The 14,381-nt window shown below is 36.9% G+C and overlaps 1 protein-coding gene across 1 annotated transcript in view; it reads left to right on the plus strand.

Annotated features, from left to right (window-relative positions):
* LOC121731089 (elongation of very long chain fatty acids protein AAEL008004-like) overlaps positions 1–14,381 on the plus strand; it is a 42,068-nt gene that overhangs the window by 20,261 nt on the left and 7,426 nt on the right. The window lies entirely within an intron of this gene.

The following is a 14,381-nucleotide window of genomic DNA, read 5'->3' on the forward strand; positions in this document are numbered from 1 at the left end:
AGGGAATGCAATCCCGATCCCGCGGGATCCCGATCTCGCGAGATCTCGTGTAATTTTTCGGGATCAATCCCGACGCATCATATGACGAGATCCCGTTCGAGATTGGCGGGATTGGGCGGCAGTGGTCAGCGACGCTACACACGTCCACTCGGGGTGCAAGCGGCGCGCAAAGATAATACATAATAATATAATCACTACGAGGCAGTCATATTTTGTTTGTTTAGGTTCGTCATTGTTTTAATTGTGTAGTTGTAGTGATTATTTTTTCTTAAATTACGCATTTTTTATTTTTTCTCTGAGTGAAATAAACAAAACTATTGGACTCTTATAAGTGTTAGATCTTTAATACCTTAAAATGTCGACAAATAATCCAGATCAAGCGTATGTGGAGTGCAACAGCCGTTTACCGGTATGGAGATATTTTAAGAAAGCAGTTAATAATTTTACTGCTCAATGCAACTAATGTAAAGCTGTTCTCAAAACCTCATCCCGGATGCCTCTACAAAAGTTTTACACGTCCATATGATGTCAATCCATAAAATTGACACTAAATTAACCTCACTATTACAAACAAGCAGTTATTAGCAGTGCCGTAAATAGCCTTTTTTGCGCCCTGTGCCGTGTGCGAGATTCTATAACTGCGCCCCTGCTTTTTTAGATATTATAGGTAGGTACCCGAGCAATGCTACGTATAAGCCCCTCTGATCTGGCTATTCTTGCGCCCCGCAAGAGTCTACACTCTTTTTCGCGCCTTGTGCGAGCTTTTTAGATATTACTAGCTATCCCGGTGAACTTCGTGTCACTTTAAAACCTTCCCTGGACTTCAAGGATTGTTTTAACACTAAAATTAGCAAAATCGGTTCAGCCGTTATCGAGTTATAGCGTTACTAACACAATTGGAAATCCATTTTTATATAATATATAGATATTACCCAAAGCAATGTATAGGTCTTTTTTACTGTTGGAATCGTGTTTTAGGGGCGCATCGGGAACTATTATCGGGAGCAAATCGAAAAAATACTCCTGCCAGGTTTGGCCATTTTTGCGCCCCCCAGAGTCTACGATCTGTGCCTGGGCACCGATTTACGGCACTGGTTATTAGCTTTTTCAGTCATCCAAATTTAACTTTTTTTTAAACTAGACGGGATCCTGAAAATTCCGGGATCCCGCGGGATTGATATTTCTAATTGCAAATTTGCAATCTCGAGTCGGGATTGCATTCCATAGGTAGGAGCTGTTAGCACATAGGATACTTTTTATCGCTGGAAAATGTACGATTATTGCGGCAAACTAATTAACATATTATCTTCGGCGGAGAAACAAAAACATATTATTTTGTAAAGAAAATTTGTCTATCTTTTTCAAAGAACTATATGACCTTGGTAAAGGACAGCACCGTAATTTCTTGCGCCGCGCCGGTTCTATATTCACTGGGCTGTCTCCCGAAACGTGTAGATTGTACAATTTTAGAATATTTTGCATGAATTAAATTTGAAGAATAATAATATATTTTATTTATTTAAGAGTATCAATTAAAAATAGCAATATTTATTTCTCAAAACATAATATTATATTATCTCATATAAATTAAAGCATTGTAGATATATATCCTATTGTAGAAAAATCAATTACATCCACAGTATTATTATAAATGCAAAAGTGTGTCTATTTCTCTGTCTGTCTGTTACCTCTTCACGCCCAAACTGCTGAACGAATTTTGCATACATTTGGTATGTAGGTAGTTAGGGTCTTTCCCCTGCTCTATCTATATCTATGCCAAATTATTATAAAAACAAATTATTCAAATCTTTAATACAAGTATCTACATATTATTTTATTTCGATATTAAAAATAGAACTTGCTATTTTTAATTTTCCGGCGAACTTTAAAGTAGTTTTGGCCAATTAAAACTTGGATGATAATCGACGCTATTAGCCCAAAACCGAAATCCTTGAAACGCCTAAACCACGGAGTAAAAATTACGCATCCAGGTCAATAACATAATTCAGGTATTATTTTAACCGCTGGCTTACGCGTTTAGTAACCACAAGTTCCAATGTATGACTTGGCCGCATTTTGAAACCTTGCGTAGATCTTTAAGATAAAATTCAGAAACTATGCTGTTTTATCTCACTTTGAATTTCATAATGTTCACACTTCACGGTAGGTATGCTAGCTAGCTGTCCATAATTTTATCCATTTTAAATTTCGATACAGTTTATTTTCAGAATAATAAAAATTTGTTCTATTAATAGTTATGAAACAGTAGCTCTACCATGAGTTTAAGGCTATAGTATTTATCGATACTCAATAACAACTACGTAAATTTTTAGTATGGCAAATTTTACAGCGCCTCTAGCGGTCACTTGCGGAACTAAAATCGCCATACTAAATATTTACGTAGTCAAATGTCAATACGGCTTTAATTGGAGATGATACTGCAATATTTTTACGCTAGAGGAAACACAGACAGTAAACAAAAAGTTTTGTTCGACGTTTGACGTTTCCGTCAATATTCGATAAATACTATAGCCTTAAACTCATGGTAGAGCTACTGGTGACTTTTGTGAGTTATTTATTTTCTTTAAAAATATTAAATGGGGAACATTACGCAGGTGGCGCTACTGTCAAATACAGTAAATAGTCCGACATGTAACATGTTGCACACGTCTTATCAGAATATTCACAGAAACGTTGTTAAACTTAGAAGAACACTTTTTGTTTGCTGTCTATGCTGGTGCTGCACTCTAGCGTCAAAACATTGCAGTAATATAATATAAAATATCTAAAAAGTATCCTATGTCTCTCCCGGGACTCAAAGCATCTCCATACCAAATTTCAGCTAAATTAGTTCAGCGGTTTGGGCGTGAAGAGGTAATAGACAGACGGACACACTTTTTTTATGAAATAAGGGGGCAAACGAGCAAACGGGTCAACTGATGGAAAGCAACTCCCCTCGCCCATGGACACTCGCAGCATCAGAAGAGCTGCAAATGCGTTGCCGGCCTTTTAAGAGGGAATAGGGTAATAGGGGAGGGAAGGGAAGGGAATAGGGGAAGGTAGGGAAGGAAATAGGGTAGGGGATTGGGCCTCCGGTAAACTCACTCACTCGGCGAAACACAACGCAAGCGCTGTTTCACGCCGGTTTTCTGTGAGAACGTGGTATTTCTTCGGTCGAGCCGGCCCATTCGTGCCGAACCAATGCTCTCCCACGTACACTTTCGCATTTATGATATTAGTATGAAATTATGAATAATACATAATATATTCAATGAATTATCAACAATATAACACTTTTGTTCTCGTTTCAAAAATACTATAATAAATAATAATAGATAACATTTCCTACGATAGTAAAAACTTAACGACATTATAACTAGCGGTTTCTCTTTCACTATCCGGCTCCGAGAGTATGATCGCTACCGGAAAATCATCATACTAGCATCTTCGTTACAGTCGCATGCGTGCACTATCCATACTAATATTATAAACGCGAAAGTATGCCGGTCTGTCTGTTAGGGAGCGTCCACAAATAACGTGATGTGTTTTTTCTAATTTTTTGACCCCCCCTTCCCCTCCAAATCTCACGTGAGATTCACCGAACCCCCCCCCTTCTCCCCAACGTGAGATTAGATGAGGTTTGACTCGACCCCCTCCCCCTCTAAACACCTCAAGTAATTTGTGGACGCCCTCTTATCTCTTCACACCCAAAACTATGAGCTGAAATTTGGTATCGACATACTTTTGGTATGGGCATACCTTCCCGGGATATGGACATAGGATACTTTTTATCCCGGAAAAATGTACGGTTCCCACGCATTTTTCCAGAAATAAGCCTTACCATCTGGTCACCTGTTCTAACGTTCCTAGAACGCCATACAATGAAAATTTTTGTTTATTTCCTCAAGGTCAGTGAATAAATCGCGCACTCTATTATTTGATAATTAATTTTACTATTTTGATCGCGTTAGGATAATCTTCTGAACACGTTTCTAATTACAATTAGTGCGTTGTTAAGATTTGATCTTAATGATTATGTGAGTTGTAAGTTGTACCTGTTACTTAATTTTGTTACATTTACACATGTAAGAATTTGTAAACTGTAGTAGGTGTACCACAATATCGTAATTGCTTAATTTTTAGCGACATCGCTCATAAATGCAACACTTGAGGGGTATATGTGTAACATTTACTCGGCGAAACACAACAGTAGCGTTGCTTACGCCGGTTTTTTGCGAGACCGTGGTATTGGGAGCTTTTAAGGATTGTAGCTATAGTCCATTGAAATGTTACATGAGCTTTGCATTTATTAGAGGACGCAATTTAATTTTTTAGGGGGGCTACATGTCCCAAAAATAAAATTGCGTCCTCTAATAAATGCAATTTTCGATCTTTAAATTGTAACATTTCAATGGACTACTAAACAGGTTTTTATATTGTTTTTCGTTTGACGTTACTAACATAATAACAAACAATAAATCTACCAATATGCAAATATTATGTACGTCATCTAATAACTATAATAAATCCGAAAGTGTGTCTGACTGTTACCTCTTCACACTGAAACCGCTTTCCCCATCTTATTTGTTTACAATAAGGGTGGGTTGCACCAGAGGCGTGGTTATAGTTACAGTTATGGTCAAAGTTAAGGCTAACTTAACTTTAACCACAGAATTTGACAGATGTTTATTGCTGGTCTGATAAGGCTTTAAATGAACGTGGGCGGGGGCGCTACTGGTAAAAGCGAACTGTCAAAAATGGCGTTTTTGTATGATGACAGCGTTATTTCCTTTTTCGCCACGTGCGTTTAAAGTCCTGTCAAGCTCTATGGTTATCGTTCGGCACTTATTTAAAGAAGCGATAAAGAAAATAGGGGCTCAGTTTCGGAAGTAAGGCTCCTAGTGTGTACGGGACACTAACTGCAGGTGTCTGATACAGGTGTAAGGGCCATGTCGCAAGTGAGAGTAGGCATTTCCGAGCTCTGTGGACCGCGGTATGTGGGACAGCCGGCGGACCGGAGCGTGGCGAAACGCAAATATAACCTTTATTACCACACGCTAAGACCGCATGTTGGTTATCAAATCACCATAAAGGCAGGCTGATGATGTTGGGGAGCGTTCGTGAATTACGTAATACCTCCCTGCTGAGATATTGTAAAATTGGACTAGAACACAAAATTGTATCGCGTCCTGTATCGCTTTTAATCAGGCGATACGTTTGCTCGTTTGCACCTTGTTTTCTTGTTTGCATATTTTCATGCTCGATGAAAATAATAAACTGCGATGGTGTAAATAACTGGGCTAAACTATTTATATGCAGTAGCTTTATGGTTCTCATAGATAAATAATTCTTACTAAAACGTAATGACAACACATCGAAGCCACGGAACTTAACTGAAAATTAAATAGAATAATTAAATGAAATTCTTCCTATAAGTTTGTATTCGCAAATATGGCGTCGTGGTCAGATGCACAACTATACAGATCCATACAAATATTATAAATACAAAAGTATGTCTGTTACCTCTTCACGCCCAAACTGTACGGATGAAAAAATGTACGGATTTCGAGTTAAACCGAATTCTGCACAACGGAGTTGTGGGCATTCACTAGTTCTAGGTGACAGATAGGCAGACACACTTTCGCATTTATAATATTAGTAATAACTAATATGGATTGAATCTTGTGTTGTATAGTATAGGTAAATAATATTATGAATAGCTATTAATGGATTAGCAACAAGAAGGTGTTAAAGTTAATCCAACGACACATCGACGTAATTCACAAGGTGACTTTAACATCTTTGAGTTTTTTGTAATATGTCTGGGGGATCCAAAATATCATCCATTATTAAAAATTGCAAAGAATTATAAAACCAGTAAAATACTTCCACGTTTCAGTCAAAGGTCTAGGTTAAAGATGAAACAACAGTCATATTTGTTTTTATTAAAAAAGCAAAGAATGCTGACTCCAACTTAATTAATTCTTCTTGAGGACTATAATATTTTATAATATAGATTATATTATTCTGTAAAAATGTTTTATAATATATCTAAACTAGATAACAACCGTTTTAATTTTAGTATGGGTTCCGTTTTGAATTTTACAGAATGAATAAACTGCTGAATAATAAATTTTAGGACATCTCAATTCTCACCACCTTAAAATAAATTGGACAGAAGTTATTTTAAAGTCAGAATGTTTTTAAAATCGACGATGCGATTTTCGTTCGATCGTACGATCTATCGTACGGGTTACGAAATGACAGCTGAGAGAAAAGCCCTAGTGAGAGTGATGTGAGGTTCACGGTCAGATACGTGATAATTAACGTATCTGACACACAAACGTTAACAGCTGACGTACACGTAAATATTTGACGTGGTAATGGATCGACAAATAGTTTTGTCAGGTACTTAATATTGCGATGGTGAATATATTTCGAAATATCTATAAATTATATAAAAATAAATTTTCAAATGTGTTAGTCGCGCTAAAACTCGAAAACGGCTGAACGGATTGGGCTGATTTTAGTCTTAAAATATTCGTAGAAGTCCAGGGAAGGTTTTAAAGTGACACGAAGTTCACCGGGACAGCTAGTATTATATAAAAATGAATTTAAAATTGTGTTAGTAACGCTATAACTCGATAACGGCTGAACCGTTTCTGCTAATTTTAGTCTTAACAAAATCCTTGAAGTCCAGGGAAGGTTTTTAAGTGACACGAAGTTTACCGGGACAGCTAGTCTAATATATATATATATATATATAATTCTCGTGTCACAATGTTAGTTACCGTACTCCTCCGAAACGGCTTTACTGATTTTAACCAAATTTTATATGCATAATATTCAGTAGGTCTGAGAATCGGCTACTGGCTACTTTTTATACTGATAAGTGCATTTGTTGAAGAAATAATAGTAAATTATTACAACTCGAGTCTGACGGTGACTATTAATTGTGCGACGGGATAGCGATGGACGTTGCCATGGTGCTATACTTATTTAGTCACTTCAATAAAATAATATGGGCGAAATACTTATGAGTTATGTAGCAAAACAACGTTTGCCGGGACAGCTAGTTTTTAATATAAAAAAAATATCGAAATCATCTGTACAGTAGAAACTCGATAATCCGGCCCTCGCATAGACGGATTCTCTTCTCGCTTTTAAATCAGAATTAAATAAAATACAAACTTCAATTTGTGGTCAATAAATTGCCTAGATAATAAATAAAATAAAGCATCATGTTCAAGGTCAAAAAATAACTTATGTTACCAAATTTTTAAGAGTTCGGCACCCAAAATATAAAATGTGACTATAAATTAGTATAATATTATCTAATAGGGTCACGAAGTTTCTTAAATAATATATTTATGTAACTTCGATGTGTGTCTGTCAGTTTGTCCATCGTACTGTATCTCGTAAGCTTTGATAGCTAGACAATCAAAATGTTACAAATAATCTCTAATTACTTAATAATTTGTAACGTAAATTCATATAATTTTAGCTCTATTTAAGGTTCAAATTGTATAAAATAACATAAACGGCTGTATGTGGACACTTACAACATACACTGAACATTAATTTGTGTTTTATTTAGCAACAAAAATTACTTTTTAGGGGTTCAAATGTAGACATGATTCTCAAATACATATTTTATACGGAATCCATCGTACGCTAGTGCAACTCACACACGGCCGGATCTTAATTTTATAAATGACGTATTTCGAATAGTCATCGGCCATCGCCATAATAATATAATATTAATTTGATAGAATTCGTGGTTAAGTAAGATTAGTTCATATTATTTTGTTCTTTGAGGTAAACAATTCTGATGTCAAGGACCACTATATGCCTATTATTTACAAGTTGATCTATAGGCTACCCACCCCTTAACTTGACAGATAAAGTATGGAGAATCTGTCAAAAAAGTTGTGAATAGCCTATACCTTAAAAATGTATCGCATTTCCTTCTCACGTTGAATAGTGAACTGTTTCATACTAAGTATAGCAGGATCAATGTAAGTGTTGCGAGACAGGCAGGCGCTTCCGTCGATTAGTTTGCAATACTCGACGCTAACAGGTGCGTTTTGTAAACCATTCCGGTCAAGTTTACCACATAATATAGAATAACTAAACCGTTTCCGTTTGTTCTGTTATACCGCCTCTCCACGTAGGCCAATGCAGATTAAAAACGTGTAGATGTTTCTTCCAAATTCAAACTCGAATGTTTTTATTTTGAACGTCGTTACTACTGGTGCCTACCACCGGTTCGGGAACTAGCCCGGTGAGAAGAACCGGCGTAAGAAACTCGCACGGGGCCATGTTTTACCAAAAAGTTTGGAAAATATGTATCTTTGCCTATGATTGTCCATGATCTACGTCGATTGCGGACACTATTCGCGATGGGATGGGAGGGAGAGGTTTGTTCTGACACTGGATCTGCACGGGATTTCAGGAGAGCGGTAAAAATTAAATCTTTCGAACAGATTGGATGGAGAGAGAGCATTATACAAAATATTATAAAGTAGACAAAGGATATGTATTTACAAAATACTTAGAAGAATATTCTTTAATTAATTATTTGGGACCGGTTATGATCATATAATATATGGTCATCTGCAATCTAGTAATAATAAAATGTTTTTAATATTATTATTAAAAAAAAAACTACTCTTGCGTCATAAGTATTCGTGAGCTTCTTTTTTGTAAGCGTGTTTTCTTTTAGGCGAATGTAATAAATTAATAATATAGCCAAGGATTTTTATTTTTTTATAATCATAAGTTTGTTTACAGATTTTTTTTAATGCTAATATTGGTAATAATTACACCATTATAATATTAATATAATATAACACAATAAAAAAAATCGACAGTCATTATTTATTTGTCCCTCCCTATATTTCAGAAAGTTAATTTCCTTAGGATTAATATTATATAAGTCATATTTTCCTTATTCATAATTTCGAACAAGCGCAAAACACTATTATACAGGTTGTAACAAAACTAATTAGTGCAGATAATACTTTCTAAGGGTGTGCAATTGTGTATAAGTCCCTTGTAGAGAGTTCACTGTGAAAGTAGCAGCGCTGAAAGACCAAAATTTTTTTGTGATTTGTATAGGCAAGCGCCGCGCTCTAGTGCCACGATTTTCCCCATACAATAGTGAAAAAAAGCTCTTTCAGCGCTGCTACTTCTACAGTGAACTCTATACACGGGACTCATACACACCCTAAAGCATTATCACTTAGTTTCGTGACAGCCTGTATATAAGAAGAACATTTCCATACATAATTTAAATAGTTTTATTAGTCAAAAATTTACTAATATAACGATTAATGCAAATGTGGGAATATTTTACCAATCCGGAAATAAAAGGTATATTATTATAACTAGGTGACTCCCGGAACTCCATTGCGCCAAAACTCGTTTATCACGTGGGAACCGTACATTTTTCCGGGACAAAAGTATCCTATGTCCTTTCCCGGAACTCACGGTATCTCCATGCCAAATTTCAGCAAAATCCGTTCAGCGGCTTGGGCGTGAAGAGGTAACAGACAGACAGACAAACAGATACACTTTCGCATTTATAATATTAGTATGGATGTGGTTTTATTTTATGAAATAAGGGGGCAAACGAGCAAACGGGTCACCTGATGGAAAGCAACTTCCATCGCCCATGGACACGCCTTTTAAGAAGGTATAGGGCTATAGTGGAGGGTAGGGAAGGGAATAAGGGAGGGTAGGGAAGGAATAGGAGAGGGTAGGGAAGGAACAAGGGTAGGGGATTGGGCCTCCGGTAAACTCACTCACTCGGCGAAACACAGTGCAAGCGCTGTTTCACGCCGGTTTTCTGTGAGCCCGTGCTATTTCTCCGGTTGAGCCGGCCCATTCGTGCCGAAACATGGCTCTCCCACGGAAAATTACGTGTAAAGTCATCAGACACAGTTTTAGTTGGTATGTGTGTCAGAGACCTGTTGACTTTAAGATTATATCACAACGAGGTCACAAAAAATGTCAACACTGCATGATATTATGTAGATCAAATTAGATGTAGTAGTTATTTGCTATTATTTAAGCATTATGTATAACGGCCAAGCGCGAGTCGGACTTGTGAGTCGGACGTACAGATGTCTGTGGAAAAATGATAATAACGGTCATCTTTATTTACTAATTATAAAGAGGAAAAGTTGGTTCGTTTGTATTGAGAAGGCTCAGAGACTACGGAACTGATTTTAAAAATTCTTTCACTTAGAAAAGCTACATCCTTTGTGATGAACATGGGCTTTGTTCCGAAAATTACAAAAACCTGAGGTGGCAAAAAAATGGCATAAAATTTTCGCTTGTGCTGCGAAAAGTATTCATAACGATACATACACGTGGGAGAGCCATGCTTCGGCACGAATGGGCCGGCTCGACCGGATAAATACCACGTTCTCAGAGAAAATCGGCGTGAAACAGCGCTTGCGCTGTGTTTCGCTGAGTGAGTGAGTTTACCGGAGGCCCAATTCCCTTCCCTATCCTCCCCTATTCCCTTCCCTTCCCATCCCTACCCTTCCCTATTACCCTATTCCCTCTTAAAAGGCCGGCAACGCACCTGCAGCTCTTCTAATGCTGCGAGTGTCCATGGGCGACGGAAGTTGCTTTCCATCAGGTGACTCGTTTGCTCGTTTGCCCCCTTATTTCATAAAAAAAAAGTTTATTTCCTTCTTTCTTTCAAAACAACGCGCCGACGGCGGCGGCTACCGCGAGTGTGTAGTGATAATAATATTTTCTGTCGGTAGACCGACTATCGAGATTTTTCAAATACGCTGGAGAGATGAAAGTGTCCAAATGTGTGCGCAATACACAGCTTACAGGGTGCACTCTCTATTTCATCACTCTCTCATCATCAGGTAGGACGGCTGACCGATACGACTGGTGAGAGAACTGGTGAACAACTGCTTTGCATGCCCGGTCTACGCTTGGATCGACTTTTTTTTGCCCAACTGAATAGTTATTAAAGTAACTTATAAAAATTTCATATTTATACCTACATGATACAATATTTTTTTCATAATATTATTCAATGTAATACATAATTATAAATATGTATCAAGATTTTTTTTTCATAATTTCTTTGTCAGCGAACCGAAGTTCGCGGAGTCAGCTATAGCATGTTATAAAAACCGACATACCTTGTTTACGTATGCTAGAAAAAATATTTTGACATAAACTTAAGAAATGGCCGTGTTCGTCGGCGTATTTTTGGACAAACCTTTTATTGCGCATGTCCAAAAGATGTCATGGCAACGCCATAACAAGTTGCTGGTCAAGTCGTAAACAACGTCATAATTGTTTATAAGTACATGATTAAAATAATAAAAGCTAAACATAAATACATAAGCCTAAATTGTCTAACAGCCGCACAAATAATTTATTTAACACTATCATGATAGTGTTTGATTATTTTATTTTGGAAAATATGGATATGGATCACTTGGAAAAATTTAAAAATTTGTTTTTTTTTTATGAAATAAGAGGGCAAACGAGCAAACGGGTCACCTGATAGAAAGCAACTTCCGTCACCCATGGACACTCGTAGCATCAGAAGAGATGCAGGTGCGTTGCCGGCCCAGTTTTAAGAGGGAATAGGGTAACAGGGGAGGGTAGGGATGGGAAGGGAAGGGAATAGGGGAAGGTAGGGCAGGGAATAGGGTAGGGGATTGGGCCTCCGGTAAACTCACTCACTCGGTGAAACACAGCGCAAGCGCTGTTTCACGCAGGTTTTCTGTGAGAGCGTGGTATTTCTCCGGTCGAGCCGGCCCATTCATGCCGAAGCATGGCTATCCCACTAGGTTTGATCATTGCAACGCCACCAACAAATTGCAATTGGGTTAAATGTCAAGTCGTAAACAGTTGTCGTTGCCATGGCATGACATGATTTGGACATGCGCATTAACTAGGTTTTGCAGTAAATGCGCTAAAAATTACGCCGACGAACACGGCCATTGTTTAATGCTCAGTACTCATAATATACAGTTTTGCTCGATCGAGCAATAACGTCGAGCAAAACCCGCGGCTCGGGATTTCATCCACACATTCAGCATTGCTCGATAGTTTTACTCTAAATCGATTTATTTAATTCCATCGAGCCGGCTCGATGCGAGCCTTCGAGCTGTGAGTTTTGCGGTCCACACAGTAATTATTACTCGATTTGGAATAGAACTATCGAGCAAAACCGTATGTGAGTACTTAGCATAAAAATAGAGTGAATTATCCACTATCAATGGATATGCTATTAATGAAAAAGCTCCCCTTTCCAAGATGGCCGCCGCACCCTTCCTGTCAAAAACTCCCTAGTTGCGTCACAGCCGAGCTTCCAACCGAATGTGCTTTCGTAAATGATGTGGAAATCAAAATTGTGCTTTATAGTTAAAATAATTTAGGTAAGTGATTTTGGAGTTAAATAAAGTAAAAAACCAAGGTATTGTGTTCTCTGGAACCCAAAAAATTTTTTACATAACAAGATTATTGCATTTATGATAAATTTTAATTAAGCAATAATTATATTTAATTTAGCCATTTATTTACCTATTGCATGTGACATTTCGAACGTCATGTTTGTTAAAATATTACCATTTCTTTTGCTTCAATTAACATAGTAAAATATTAATTAGAGTCAGTCCTTGACTGTGAAATTCCTCAACGTGAAACATAAATGGTACAACAATTAGTTCATTGCTCAATAATGATATTCATACATTTTTATGTAAATTTACAATTTAGCGACACCAAAATTCTTTATTTTCTATTTCGTATAAATTGTGCCGGCTATAGTGCGCCAAGAGTTTATAAGTCTATAAGTACGATGATTTAGGTGGTATTTAATGTAATTTAACTGTATGTTCTTTTAATTGTGGAACGAAAAGTGGATTTTATTTAATGAATTATTTTTTTAACATGGGGAAGTGCTTTAGGCATCCCCGGCAAATTGGGGATATCGGCCGGGGTATGTGGGACTCCTGTAGTCTATAACCCACTAAAACCCCATGGTGCTCCAATCATCGCTTAAAGCAGAGTTGCGGGTACAATAGAACCTACCGCAACTTATTCAATGACAAGATGACGCCCGCAACTCCGTTGCGCCAAAATTCATTTATTGCGAGGGAACCGTGTATTTTTCCGGGGTAGAAAGTATACTATATCTTTAACCGGGACTCAAAGTTACATACAAAATTGTAGCAAAATCGATTACAAAATTGAATTTCATTGAAATTCCATACAAAATTGTAGTTTGGGTGTCAAGAGGTAACAGACAGACAGACACACTTTAGCGTAAGAAATAACATCAGTATGGATGTGTCACATTCGTAATAATGACCCTGTCGAGATTAACAATCCACAGCTATGCCGGTAAATACATACACGCTACGTAGATAATCAAAACTTAATAATAAAGAAATATTTAATTGCAATAATGTTATTCTTTTAAACTCTTAGATATAATGGCGATTACAAAACAAACAATAATTACTACTATGATCACAGTAATCTGCAGTTACAAATTATTTTAACATTGACATCTCAATATTGTTGTAGAGAGTAATCGCATTTGAATGTCCTCCGTTGTCCACTCTATATACAGTGACAAAATTCTTTACAATCTGTTAGGTACTTACAAAACCTATTAGTTGTGCAGTTTAAAATAACATATTTTGTTTCGTTTACAGGATATTTCTTCACTCTCACTTTCTCTACACCTCTAAACTTCCATCTATGGACAGAATATCACAGCAATTAAATAATTAAAATAAAAAGTCATTGTCAATTGTTCACCTTTTATGGTCCTACATTACGTTTGACATTAGTTTAAAACATTAATAAAGCATTGAAGTACAATGACGAAGATTAACTTTCGTTTTTAATAAACAAATGTAAAGACGCGGGTTTTTCCATGTTCCTACGTAATTGTAGAGATATGAACACAGACGTTAAACAAGAAGGACCAATCTTGTGCTAAAATAAACAAGTATCAGCATCAGAATTATGCTTTCGCGATAAGAATCATGCTAATTTATAGACACCAGACGAATATTCCCATATAAAATCGGCGTAAAAATTATGCTTGCATTGAATTCATTAACTAGATGTTCAAGGTATCAAAAACGAAAATAGGCAACATCAGCGGGCTTGGCATGGTCCCTTATAAACGATTTGTTTCTACAGAAGAATATACATAGTGACAGAAATTGATAGACAAGGGAAATCCGGGCCATTCTCTCACTATAATCCGCCAGTATTTCTATTATTTCCCGTTTCTAATGTTGTCATGCTAAGATAAGCTAACTTTAGTGTTTTTAGTGATATTTTAAGCAGTTCTATGCACCTCGGCAATCGCTTAT

This window comes from Aricia agestis, chromosome 10 (genome assembly GCF_905147365.1).
Source record: "Aricia agestis chromosome 10, ilAriAges1.1, whole genome shotgun sequence".
Classification (NCBI taxonomy): domain Eukaryota; kingdom Metazoa; phylum Arthropoda; class Insecta; order Lepidoptera; family Lycaenidae; genus Aricia; species Aricia agestis.